General features: G+C 39.8%; 1 long non-coding RNA gene across 1 annotated transcript in view; it reads left to right on the forward strand.

Annotated features, from left to right (window-relative positions):
• Positions 1-9,280: 9,280 nt before the first annotated feature.
• Positions 9,281-10,352, forward strand: part of LOC149474744 (uncharacterized) — a 4,795-nt gene continuing 3,723 nt past the window's right edge. Inside the window, exon 1 of the long non-coding RNA XR_016306210.1 lies at positions 9,281-9,405. This is a non-coding gene — a long non-coding RNA (uncharacterized LOC149474744). The remainder of the gene's footprint in view (positions 9,406-10,352) is intronic.

A 10,352-nucleotide genomic window follows, 5' to 3' on the forward strand; every position in this document is an offset into this window, starting at 1 on the left:
TCTTTCTGAACAATACAGTCCACAAACCTATTAACTTTGGTTGGAGCAAAGCCTCCACCCTTGTAAGTCACCTTGTCCCCATGTTTTGGGGGCAGGGGGCCTCATTCCTCCATTTAGTCCCTATTGGGATGTGTGAGTTTGTGAGGAGAGGACTAATCAGAATCTGGAAGCCCCCTTTATGATAAGGGGGCCTCATATATTCATCCACCCCCCCTCAAGGAATTAATAACAGGTACATTGGCACTTCTTATTACTCCTTCCAAGAAATGGTTAAAATTAAATAAACACATCAACACCGTAGATAAGGTTTTTAACTGCATCACAATATAAAAAATGCAAACAATGCCCCCAGGTAATTTCTGCATCAAGCATGCCTTCTAGTGATGTAAATTCAGGGTAATTCACAATGACTCACTTGCCATAATGACCCACTTCTTGATGATATTGCCATGCCCTGGATAAAGGTCTGGTATGAACTGTAAAGGGAACGCCACTCATTTTTATGTCACTTTCAACAAAAGCTTGCAAAAAAGATGAAAAAATACAGCAAAATTTGTCTCTCATTGACTTCATTGCAGTTCTGTGCTATCAGGGTTTGTGGACTTCCCACTGGGTTCATCAAACTGCCTATGTTCGTGTGTTCGGCCCCACAATGTACTGTGTCCTGACAGTGCATTGTGATTGGCCAAAGCACCTGACCACAGCCCCCTTGTGATGTCATCACAGTATTTAAGAACAGTCATCCCGGGGTAGCTGTCATACAGTGGAAGCCAGCGTCAAGAGTGGAGCGTTTTTTTTTCCCGGGTCGGCGGTGGTGGCGGGCATCATGATTAACGTTGAATCTACTTCGGGGGACTTTTTTTAATTTTTGTTTTTAATAAAGAACTTGTCAAAAACTGTCTACTGTCATTTTTTACACTACACTTTTCTTTTTCTGAATGAGTAGCGGTGTTATGTACCCCAGATTCATTCAAATGGGGGGGGGGGGAAATAACAATATAAAATCACTAAGAATATATTACATATACAGTATACTATACATATGTACATTATATTCCTACGTCAATATGAAGTGTGATTGTGATCAGTTTAATATAAGTAATATTATCAAGGTGTGTTAAAGTGGTTGTAAACCCTTACATATACCCAGTGGAGTGACTGGCCTCAGGTGATACACAGAAGTGAAATAAATCCTCCTACATGAGTTGTACCTGTTGATCTACAGCCGTCTTTCCCCTACATCCATTCAAAGTGCAGAATTTACACAGGATCTCTCAATTCTGAAAAGAAGGGGGCGGGGAGCTGAAGTTACATCAGTGAGGAGAGCTCTGAGAGCTGATTGGAATGAAGAGACACACAGAGCACACAGGAACAGAGGTGAGGCTGTCAATCACAGGCTGTGCCCTCCCCGTCACCATTTTTCTCTTGGTGTCAGGAAAACTTGTCAGAAGTGACTCATGCTTATAGCAAAGGAATGGGGGAGCAGACAGAAATGTCCCTTAGCACTCTGGATTGAGAAAAGTACACAGTATAGAGGGATATGTTTTGTTCATATTTCTTGTCTGAGGTTTATGACCAGCAGTTTTTTGGGCATTTTAATTCATGTTACTAGCTTTTTGCAAGTGTTTTTGCACGTGTATCAAGTTTCAAAGTTGGTTCACACCAGAACATTGCGCTGTTAATGCACGTTCCATGTGCACTGTCTTTGCAATCTGCTGTGGGTGCCAATACATTTTTAACGGCACTGCAATCACAAATGCGGTGTGTTTGCGGGCATCAAATGTCATGGTACCGCAATTTGATGCAGCATGGTTTTGAAACTAAGTGCATGTGCTACTTTTACTGCTGTCTTGTGCAATTTTCAGCCCATTCAAATATTTTTTCTTACCTGGGCTGAGGAAAGGTAGGAGAGCAATTATATAGGAAGAGAGATGTTCTTCAAGTGCAATAATGCAAGCAGCAAAACATGCTTATCATCCATTTACAGGCGTTCCACTTGAGGTCTATGGGGTCAAAAATGCCCAATTACACTAAAAAAATAATGCAGTTAATGTATTTCTTTAGACGTAGGGAGTAGAACATACAAGGGATGGGATTCCACATGTTAAACATAGTCAGGCTTTTGTAAACTCATTACAAAACACTCAGGTATGAATGAAGACTTAATGTGTTACTAAACCCTGCGTTCACTTTACCTGGTCTCCCACAGTACACAGAACATGGAAATGCAATTATTTTAGTAAATATAAACTGCTAAGTATATTTTCTCATTAGCAATTAGAGCAGTCTTGTGACTTCTATCAGTGTTCAGTAGAGCACTGGTTAAAGCTTAGGAGTTTTCTTTCTGCTCTAGGAGGACGTAGAACCCCTGACCTCTATGCTGATTGGCCCTGTGCTGATCAAATACACTCACCCAAGAAAAAAAAACAACTCTCTAGCAATATACATCAGACTGAGCATGTGCAGAGTGTCTCCACATGATATGTCTTATCAGGAGATAAGAGGGGGGCACTGGAAGAAGAGGAGGATCAGAGAAGTCAGGATCAAACAGCATTTTTACACAATGCAGAGGATTAACTCTTTAGGTTCTACAGTGAGTATAACAAGCATGCTTTACTGCATATACAGACTGATTTTACTGTTGTGGGCTTAGGTAACACTTTAAGCATATTTAAAGGCAAAATCTTTTTTTTTCATTTTGAGCATAGTAGGGAAGGTTATACCTGCTCTCAGTTTTTTTTTTTTTATTGCCATGTGTGTTTCATTAGGGAGATTCCCCTTCACTTTCTGTCCTGTAGACACAATGGAAAGTGAGAGGATATCTTTCCAATGTCAGGGAGATCTCCCCTTGGACAGTTGTCACTTTAAAGGGCCCCCTCCACTCCTGTTCTGGTGGTAACTCAAACATTTGGATTTACCCTCACTTTCATATCTGGTGACTTTAGAAATAAGGAGAAACTAAGAGCGTGAATCTCACTAATGAGTACTCATACAGTAATAAAAACAGCGGTTCTAACCTCTCAGCAAATGTGAAAAAAACATTTTCAATGACTATAAATAAAAGCAGCAGTCATGTTTTCTCATCACCTATACAGACCAGGCATACAGTACAGCACAGTGATTACCTTCTATTGTTCTTTTCTGTCAGTGAAAGCCAAGGTGTACTTTGAATACCCAATAATATGTAAGTAAAGTTAAACAAACAGGAATTTTGCTTGTATGTGATTGGATGATTAAACTGAACAACAACTTTCACCTTATTCACTAAGGCTGGCCATAGACGGTTCTTTTTTTAAAATTTTTTGTTAGCTACTGTCAGAATACAGTGATCATTGGCTGTAGCTGATTGACTGCAACTGATCGACAAAAGTTTTTCAACATTCTCGTTTGACAGGAATCGATCGTAAGATTGATTGTCAAACGGGAATGGCCATAGATGGATCAAAATTTGGCCGGTCCCTGCTGAACTTTGAATTTTGATCTGTCCATAGTCAACTTAAGTTGTTACTAAACCCATTACCCTGCATTCACTATATCTGATCTCCCACAGTACACAGAGCAAGGAAATGCAGTTATTTTAGCAAACATAAACTGATAAATACCTTTTCTCATCAGCAGTTAGAACAGTCTTGTGACTTCTATCAGTGTCCAGCAGAGCACTGGTTAAAACTTGTAGGAGGAATTTTCATTGTCCCCTGATTGTCCTATGAGGCTGCAAAACCCCTGACCCTCTGTCTGGACAGCGCTGATTGGTCCTTTGCTGATCACATGCACTCTCCCTTAAAAATAAAAAATTCTCTCTAGCAATACACATCAAACTAAGAATGTGCAGCTTGCTCCCAAGGTTCTCTTCTATCAGCAAATGGATTGGGAACAGTAGAAGTGAAGGATCAGAGAAGACAGGATCAAACAGATTTTTTACACCTTGTGGAGGATTAACCCCTTAGGTTCCACAGTGAGTATAACAAGCATGCTTTACTGCTTATGCAGAATGATTTTACTGCTGTGGTTTTAGTAACACATTAAGTTAAGTTAAAATGCACTGCTAAGCAAATACTCTCCTTTTCAATATTATTAAAAGGTCCCCTCTGCAGTTAGATAGCACAGGCTCTGTAAACATGTGAGTACATAGCATTTTCACACTGCAGTTTGCTAATTTTAGGTTTTGAAACATTTCCTTTACGGGCCAATTCTGGCATAATTCACATATGTTAAAATCAATGGTTTTTTTAGCTATAAAATTACTTAGAACCCCTAAACATTATATATATTTTTGTAGCAGAGGCCGTAGAGAATAAAATAGTGGTCACTGCAATTTTTTATATCACATGGTATTTGCGCAGTGTTTTTTCAAATGCAATTTTTTGGGAAAAAATACACTTTAATGAATAAAAAAAAACAAACCTCAATGTATATTTTTTATTTTTTTTTGTAAATGTGAAAAATGATGTTGCACCTCGTAAATAGATACCCAACATGTCATGTTTTAAAATGTGAAGTATTGCTCATTCTCTCCTTCACCCCAGCCTGTACCCGAGTTGCAGGTTTTCTGCATGAAAGAGGGGAACAAGTACCTTTTTTATCAGTCCTGGCTCTCACTTCCTCAGTCCTTGCCTAGGTAAGGATGACTTTGCCTTGTTCCATTCTTCTCCTCCTTCTCCTCCTCTTCTTCTTCCTCCTCCTCCTACAACTCACCTGCAGTTTCCTGGTATACATCAAACATCCAAGGAGGCTGCAGGACCTGTCGCCCTGCTCCAAGTGTTCTTGTGCATGTGTAATAGAGCAGCCTTTCTCAACCAGGGTGCCTAGGCACTCTGGTGTGCCTTCAGCCTTCTTCAGGTGTGCCTTGGCAAAATGCCCAAACATTGTATACAAGCTAGTAGGTGGATCAATCCTGCCTTTTAGTACACAAAATTACAGGTTTTCATGGTGCACTTTTATGACCTTCTAGCTGCCTGCATCCTAACAACCAATGACATCATCAGTTGATAAGGAACACATGGAGTGCATGGACATCATCCTTGTTTGCCCCTCTCTGTCAGACTAGCAGACTTAGGGAGAGAAACAGAGAGACACACTGGAATACTAATCGGTACCAGTATGCAAAGGTCAGGGGCGGACTGACAACTCATGGGCCCCCCAGGCATTAGGGGATCATGGGGCCCCTGTGTCCTTGCCCAAACTCAAAAAAGTCTATGAAAAAGGTACCAGGGGCATCTCATGGGGCCCCCTACTGACCCCGGGCCCTCGGGCAGTGCCCGCGTTTCCAAATGGTCAGTCCGCCCCTGGCAAAGGTGTATTTGCTTTGGAAGAATAAATCACCTCCAACGTTGGGTGTACTGGATGTTTGTATAATAGTTTTTTACATTTTAGAATGGGGTGCCTTGAGATTGTGCAGAATTTTAAAGGGTGCCTTAAGATTCTGCATACTTTTAAAGGGTGCCTTGACTTAAAAAAGGTTGAGAAACACTGTAGTAGAGAACCAGCTGTGATTCATCAGAAAGTCACAGCCAGCTCCCAAATCCAAGATGATGGCACAGCGGTGAGAAGAATCAGTTGTCGTAAGATAGTGCTGGGCTGCATGGACTGGTGAGTGCCTGTTTTTTCAAAGTCACCAGATACAGTATTTGTAGCCTCTGCTTTTAAAGGATAAGTTCACCTTTTAACAAAAAAATAATAAATGCACATTTTTTTGCAAGCAAAAAAAAATGTGCATTTGTTGTTTTTTGTTTCTGGAGCCTCTAAGGCTAGGTTCACACCTATGCAGCTTGCGATTGATCCATTTTCTGCAGTGCTTTTTTGTGTTTTTGCACATGTGTTTTTGACGCATTTTTTATGCGTTTTTTTTTACCCAACTTGTTGCTGAGCAAATGAAAACACAAAACGCATCGAAAATACACTACATGCATTTCTGCAGCATCTCCATTGATGTCTAATGAACCAAAAACGCAATGTTTTGACTTTAAAAAAGTCCCTGACCCTTTCCAAAAATGCACCAGGTGAAAACGCGGAGATGTGAATGTGTCCCATAGGAAATCATGTTAAGTGGACTGTAGTGCGTTTCTGCCAAATGCAAAACACTTAGGTGTGAACCTAGAATAAAGCATTGCAGCAGTGATCAGCAGATCATTGATGCCATGCAGGTCTCCCTCTGATCTGTCAGTATATCTGCTTGTTCGTACATCCTGTACAAGCAGATACTTACTGACAGGAAGGCTCAATGAACTACCATGGTGCTGTAGAGCATCATAGTAGTTCATTGAAAACTACAAGCCGGCAGCCGCAAAGGCTATCGGAATTTGTAGTTTTCTAATTCACAGAATAGTGTGAATGGGTGACGTGGCCAGGTGGGCGCAGCCCCGCACTGAGTTTTTCTTATTAAGTTGTGACAGCTAGCAGGGAGGAGAAGATTCCCCACTAGCTGTCACAACAGGGATCTGGGGGTGTGCGGTCCGGTCCAAGCGTAACATGTTACACCCTGAATATGGGTGGAACATGTAACATGTTGCGAAAGGTGAACATATCCTTTAAAGTGGAACTTCACTGAATCTGAGCACCACAAAACAAAAAACGCTGTTTATTTAATTTTTAAATTTCAGAGCAAACTCGCACATCTATCCATACTTTCATGCTTTATTTTGCTGAGAAATCAGGTTGAGAAACATCCCATAGCATTTCTGGTCATGGCCATCTTGAGTAAGGGCAGAAGATTCATGCAGCATTTACTTCTTGGCATTCATCTGCCCTTAGCTCAGACATGCAAATAGGAGGGTTTGCTTCACTAAGAAAACCCCTCCTGAAGACTCCTGAGATGGATGACATCATTTGCCTAGGCATGAAATCCAGGAAATGTAAATGTTTAAAAAAAAGTTGAGAACAAGTATTTATGATATACTTACTTATCATTATACTAATGCTAGCAGCATAAGGATTAAAAATGATCGATGTTGACTGAGAGGGCAAAGTTCTGCTTTACATTTTGAAATACTAGTTGAAGTTCCCCTTTAAAAATACTGAAGATGACTTTTGAAATGACATATACATTTTATAACTTAGGTCAGCACAGTGGCTAAATGGTTAGCACTTCCACCTGGCAGTAGTAGGGTCGCTGGTTCAAATCTCAACCATGGCACCACCTGCCTGCAGTTTGTATGTTCTCCCTGTGTCTGCATGGGTTTCCTCCAGGCACTCAAGTTTCCTCCCACACTCAAAAGACATGCTGGTAGGTGAATTGGTTCCTGTCTAAATTGGCCCTAGTAGGTATATATATGAATGTAAGTCAGGGACCTTAGATTGTATTCCCCTTGAGAGGGTTAGGGACTGATGTGAATATATATATGTAAAGCAGTGGTGTCCTGAGGCAGGTGCAGGGGGTGCGTGCCACACCAGGTGACACCTACTGCACAGGACTTGCTCCACAAAAAATTAAGTTGTAAAGCAAGCCGACAATCCCCGCAGGATGGATCCGATCCATCCTGTGGGGATTGTTGGATTTCTTTACAACTTACCTTTTCGTGGAGCGGGTCCGGTGTCACCCCGTATAGGTTGCATGCTGACGATTGCCGCAGGATGGATCGGGTCTGCGGATTAGGGAGCATAATGGATCGAACTTTGATCCATTATGCTCAATCCGCAGATCCGAACCATCCTGTGGGGATCGTTGGCATGCAACCTATACGGGGTGACACCGGACCAGCTCCACAAAAAGGTAAGTTGTAAAGAAAGCCGACGATCCCCGCAGGATGGATCGGATCTGCGGATTGGGGAGCATAATGGATTGGAGTCTGATCCATTATGCTCAATCCGCAGATCTGATCCATTCTTCGGGGATCATCGGAGGGGGTGTCACCAAGTGTTATCACACCGGGTGACACCAACACTAGGGATGCCCCTGATGTAAAGTGTTGCATAAATTGACAGCACTATAAAAGTACCTGAAATAAATAAATATAAACTAACTTACATGAGATTTTTAGCATTGGGTTTACATCTATATACAGTTGACTGTTAATACATGCTCTGCTTGCAGCCATCAATGAGTTAACCAAAGAGATCAAGAGACATCTCTCTCCCAATAAAACTTTAACAATGTGATGCAGAAGGTGATACCTTGTATGTCTCAGTGAACAGAAAGATCAAAATGGTTCTTGCTGCACTTGTGTTCACACCAGGACACATGACCCCAGATAATGACTTCAAGGAAAGCGCTTCCATCCCTGCTGCTGATTAACAGCATCCTGAGAGGTGTCAGTTGTATCCCTCTCTGGATTGGCTACCTTGACCCCGCCCCCCCGCAGCTGAGGCTATAGGTGCTGCCCTAGAGTGGCCTTCACTTTCCACCTCGGGCCTCCGCACCTGCTACCTCATCCCACCATTCCCACCATCGCCTAATCCCATTAACACACCTGAAATAAGAGCTTTAGCCACAAATGTCTTCCCTGTCCCTACAATGACGAATGCTGCGCTATGTGACAATTGCCATTAAAATGCTTCGGATTGTTAGTTATTTTCATTAGGATGGAAAAGTCACTTTGACATCCAGAGAGAGCCAACAAATTGTCCTCAGAGCACAGATTGTGTAAATGACTGAGAAAAATATAGAAACACTCTCTGATCTGCACCTTCCAATTATCTACTCACTCTAAAAGTTTAGGAGAACTTCTTAAAAACATTTTATCATGTATGGCACATGAAATAAAAAAGAATACATAGACTGGTAAAAGTTTTCCTTGCAACAATAAATCATCCATGTTAAAAATTGAGCAAAAAAACCACCCCAAAACATCAATATTAAAAGACAGCATACATATTAATATATTAGCTAGTTAAGCTGATTACAGTTTAATTGTAATTAAAAAAATAAATACATAACCAGCATAACTAAAAATAATTTAAAATGATAATAAAAAGATGAATATAAACGTTATTAAAAGTAGTAAATTGAGTGAGCATTAAATGCAATTCAATATCTAATTATTGCAACAACAAAAAGAAACATAATTTCTGATAAGTGAAGAAAATATATTTAAAAAAAATAAATGATAGAAACAGATGTTACCTTTAAAACGATGTAAGTTTTTATTTATATTAAAGTCAAAATAAATTACCTGGTGTCGTTTAGTTTTTCAAGATGCCATTTTTTTCCCCCTAACTTTCAACTCACTTCGTTAAAATGCAGCCAATGCAACATACTGTTTACTGACAGAGAAGGAAAAAAATGTCCTTATTCAACACAAGCTGCTGGCGATTCTATTATAATGATTTACAATCAGGGGGTTATTGCACATAAAGCACACACAGCAGATTCATAAGAGATTACAACTTGTTGGTGGAAGGCTGGCTGCTTCACAGGCACTGTGCCACAAGGGAGAGAGAGCTGGCGTCTATAGCCCCTCAGAGGATTTGGTGAGTGCCAGGGGAGGGCCAGCAGGCAATAGTGACACAGGGTTGGCGACATAAAAAAAACATGGACTTTTACTGGGGTATCAGACACAGTGACATATTAAAAAAAAAAAAAAAAAAAGGTTCAAGGGGTAAAACTATTGCAGACCTGAGAAAAAAGAATTGAATGATCGTGGAATGATAAGCCACAATATGAACATATAAACATTTATATATATATATATATATACATATATATATATATATATATATAGAAATTTAATGTATATTAAAAAAAATATAAATATATATATGTATATAATACACACACACATAGATAGATAGATAGATAGATAGATAGATAGATAGATAGATAGATAGATAGATAGATAGATATATGTATTATATATATATATATATATATATATATTTTTTTTAATATACATTAAATGTATTTATTCATTTATTTTCCTCTCCAAAAACCATAATATATCAACCAGTGGATTCTGAGACTAGAGCTGGAGAGGAGTGCAACTGGTGCAGCTCTGCATAGAAACCAATCAGCTTCCAGGTTTTATTGCCCAAGCTTAATTGAACAAGCTGCAGTTAGAACCTGATTGGTTACTATGCACAGCTGCACCAGATTCAGATTGCACCAGTTTTTAGTAAATCTCCTCCAGTGTGATCCCAAATCAGAAAGGACCTGATTTCCCAAAGACATATAAAAGAGGAGAAAACTAACAGGCCTGCACTGAGAATTTATTAATGAATATACATTATTATTTATCACCACCTTTAACAGTGATTGATAAAGAATGCCATTTAATTTTAACAGTTTATTAAAATACATGTATTCTGATAAAAAAAAGTCCCTTTTTTTTTACTGATTACAGACATCCTAGGAGACAGAATACAAAGTTACAACAAAGTTGTATTTTCTTTGCAGTGAATGTTATACTGGAAGTGATACT

Source organism: Staurois parvus, unplaced genomic scaffold (assembly GCF_062004578.1).
Source record: "Staurois parvus isolate SC_StPar_1 unplaced genomic scaffold, SC_StPar_1.0 ptg000001l, whole genome shotgun sequence".
NCBI lineage: Eukaryota > Metazoa > Chordata > Amphibia > Anura > Ranidae > Staurois > Staurois parvus.